A 3,835-nucleotide genomic window follows, 5' to 3' on the forward strand; every position below is an offset into this window, starting at 1 on the left:
TCCAGCTAGTTCTAGCTAATGAATGAGTATTGAATAGCTGCATTCTGTGCATAGGCCCTGTTACAGGTTGTTGATCTCTGTTGTAATAGGGTTACGTTACCCTAACCCGTTATGTCGTTCGTGTATGATCCCTCTTTAATTTAAAAACCAAGTTATGTTTTAAGCATGAAAGCTGTAGGCCTATAGCTGTCAACTGTTCAAACTGTGATCACCAGTTCAATACATTTGACAAATTCGACTTGGTTTCTATTTCTATACTTATTTGAACATGTATTTATTTTTTTTATTTTTTTGTAAACATTTTTCCCACATTTTTTTTTGTCGAATATGTACATTTCGGTTAATCGGTTAACCGTTTTTTGGGGGGTTGAATATTCGAATATACATTTGCTTTCAAATTCCCATCCCTAGCTTGAACCTGTCCTCCCCTGATCCGAACACCAACGCACTAGTCCACTGCGCCACACGCCTCTTCTTATACTGAGTTCCCAATTAGTAAAGCCTAAACTCTAAACAACGATAATGAAATCAAATTTTCATGTAATCAATTTGTATCAATATTGTACACGATTATTTATATCTACATTTATTTATTTGTCAATTTATTTATTCCTTTATTTATTTATGTATTGCCTTATTTATTTATTCATGTTTTTATTCATACATTCATTTATGCATTTATTTATTATACGTCCTCCATATAAGTGAGGGGTCTGAGCTCTCTTACAGGAGGGGTAAATATGAGTGATGTAAAACTGTGAAGTGTCAGTGGTTCAACCGATCTGAAGCACTATCTGAAGCAGTATCACGTGGTATCGACGGGCAGCGAGGCTTCATTTGTCATCGATGACGTCACTGGCCTAAAACGATACAAGCCTCGATACACGCTTCACCAAAAACGTCCTGGATTACTCGAACCACGCTCCGAAGCCTCGGCACAGTACGTTACATCACTATGTATTTCTAAACACGGGTGACGCAGTGAAGCCAGCAGGTGCATGAAACATTGAGTTGCGTGCATCAGGACATTATGGATGTCATCGTGATACAGTATGTCTTAAAGGAAGCGACAGAATTGCTTTGATATTCAAATAACTGCATCCAGGGACTGATTGAGTCGAGCAAAAACAGACAGACAAAATAATCGTTGTTAGAAGTTATTATTATTTATTATTTAACAGAGAAAAACTTTTTTATATCATATAATCCCATTATCATCTTGTTATTCCTTTTCCTTGTGACCTCTCCAGGGAAACTGAAAGCTAGACCTGCTACTGTATTATTTAGCATTCGGTGTAAATAATTACACCAGTGCAATCTTAAATGTAATATTGTTGGAATAAATGAATAAGAGGTTTATCAAATGAAGTCTGTGTGGGTTAAATTAGGGTTCTCTACGGATGTGTTTTTGTCTTTTCAGTCAACACATCTGTCACTGTTGTTTTGATCACATAGTGGGATTTAATCAAGGAGCTTTGAGTGCAGATCTGAAGGACGATGAAAGTCCAGAGGAGGATATGCAGAGGAAATAAATCCAGCTTTTTATTCAGTATAAAACCTCCAAAGTCAGAGGCATGCAGAGCTTTAGAAAGTCTCACTGAACTCTCTGCAGCTCTGATGCTGTTTGCTGCTAAACCGTGACCTTTGAACATTTGGTAGAGGACGAGTTTAAAGAGAAATCCCCACAGGGAGGAATATAGGACATTATTATGATTAAAGTGACTCCATGCAACTCTTTGCCTCCAACCACTGAATGCCTGACTCCAGTTGTATTTGACCTCAGTTGCTGACGTCTCTGCTGACACTCATGTTGATGAGCTGTCTGCCTTGAAACATCCTTCCTGACACACAAGTCAGACGTGTCACAGGAAAGGCAACAGAGGAAGTGAAAAAAAAATCAGGCAGTGAACACAGACTCATCTGTGGAGGAAATATGATGCTGACAGGGTTTGATACTTTCTGTAAAGCCCCTGTCACACTGTCCCGAAATTGACACCCGATGGACACACGAATATGGAATTGTGAATTTCGCACGAAGATGGCCCCGAACCACACACAAAGGCAACATTTACATTACATTTAAGACATACAACTGCAACGAAAGTAACACAAACGATTATGTTAAAGTACTATGATACTGTACTGATATTTTCAGACTTTGTTCTTTACTTTATCCGTCTTTATATGTAGAAGATATTAAGTTTTCTCCGTAATGTTGTTTCCATAGCAACAACAACTTCCTGTCAACTCGCCTTCAAAATAATATATTATATCCTTTTCAGTTTCACAGAACACAAATTGGGTTATTTACATAATATGTTTACATGATTTTGTTGTGCAATAAAACAACCCGATGGACACACGATAAAGGAAAAGTTCAATTTCAGACAAGTGATATGAATGAAAGAAAAATTGTTTATTGACTGTTTTGGCAATGCACGAGTAATGCTTAATCGAGAAGGTTGAAAATAAAAGTAAACTTCAGCTAATATAAACCGAATTACCCTACAAATTAGCATATCAATGAATGAAAACAATTTACACACAAAGTAGTTTGCCTTATCTCCAAATATTAAAACACACAACTTAAATACCACGATTTTGGTTTAAATCTCTAATTATAACCCTTTAACAATGATCTCGCAATCCGTCACCCAGACGCGCCACATTCAGTTCTAAGCGAGTAACTATTTTGTATTTCTTTGCAGCACTGTCATCTAATTGTGTAGACTGTAGGGTCTTTGAAGTGTGTGTGTGCCTGTGGTGTACTGTGTTGTGCCTGTGAGCATGCCCTGAAGTTTTATATAAGCGAACTCTGCCTCCCATACCCAGCTGCGGGCTTCCTTCAGTGAAAACATCTTTAACAGCACCGGCAGCGGAGTTTCACTGTTTATTTAGCTGAGAAACAGTATTGACCGCATTCTTTGTTTCATCCCATTTTCTCTCCTCTCCTGGCTATTTACTCCCCCTGTCTTCCTCCTCCCTTCACTTCTCCTCCCTGCCTTCAGGTTAAACGATACTATTCTAGTCTGTGAATTTTGCATTACTGCGCGCATCGCTTCCGAACCCCATACGTGAGATAAATTTATCATGCTGAAGAAAATGTGGTCCTTTGCCAGTGTTCTGTATCAACCTTTATATTTCGCTGCAGAGGGCTTACCCCGTTTAAAGTAATATTTGTCAAAATTTCACACACTAATCTGTGCAAGGGACGAGATTGACACCCGGTCACACATTATTCAAAATCTCTATACAGCACTACACGAAATATTAGATTAGGCTGTAGGAGATACATCCCCAGTTTGGGGTTGTGGTTACTTTATTCTATACTTTACAGATGTCAAAGCATTTTTGTCTCAAATGACAATATATGGTCAGTTTTGCATTGAAGTCCACACTGTTTAATTAATTATTGCACTGAAGATGTTCTCAGTGGGTGCTACTATATTAGAAGAACTAGAAATAACTCTGGACGCTGAACCCAACAATCGTTCTGACTGTGTCATGAAAACATTATACAACATTGAAAGGCCAAGCCAAGGTAGACTTGTATTTTGATCTGAATTCTTGTATTTGGATTTGATCATGATGAGCCAATGTTCCAAATACTGTACGGGCAGGAAGGGTGGACAGCTGACATGGATTGAAATAGAGAAGCACAGGAGACACTTAATGGCATTTTCGGCCAAAGTGATATATCCGGTGCCCTAATATCAAAACCACATCGAAAAACACATTAAGGGAGTTGCGTAATGAGGGGTCAATCCCTTCAATAAATAAATGTACCTTAGTACGTTTTAAGGTACCTTGTATCGTAGATCAGTATCCCCCTTTT

At 38.3% G+C, this 3,835-nt stretch overlaps 2 protein-coding genes across 2 annotated transcripts in view; one reads left to right on the plus strand and one right to left on the minus strand.

The window, feature by feature from the left end:
* LOC104950353 (nuclear receptor corepressor 2-like) overlaps positions 1 to 3,835 on the minus strand; it is a 145,294-nt gene that overhangs the window by 117,962 nt on the left and 23,497 nt on the right. The window lies entirely within an intron of this gene.
* The window catches only part of LOC104950368 (codanin-1-like), a 29,355-nt gene that overhangs the window by 5,069 nt on the left and 20,451 nt on the right, over positions 1 to 3,835 (plus strand). The gene's annotated exons all lie outside the window — the stretch shown is intronic.

This window comes from Notothenia coriiceps, unplaced genomic scaffold (assembly GCF_000735185.1).
Source record: "Notothenia coriiceps isolate Sejong01 unplaced genomic scaffold, NC01 NC01_scaffold00000339, whole genome shotgun sequence".
NCBI classification, from domain to species: domain Eukaryota; kingdom Metazoa; phylum Chordata; class Actinopteri; order Perciformes; family Nototheniidae; genus Notothenia; species Notothenia coriiceps.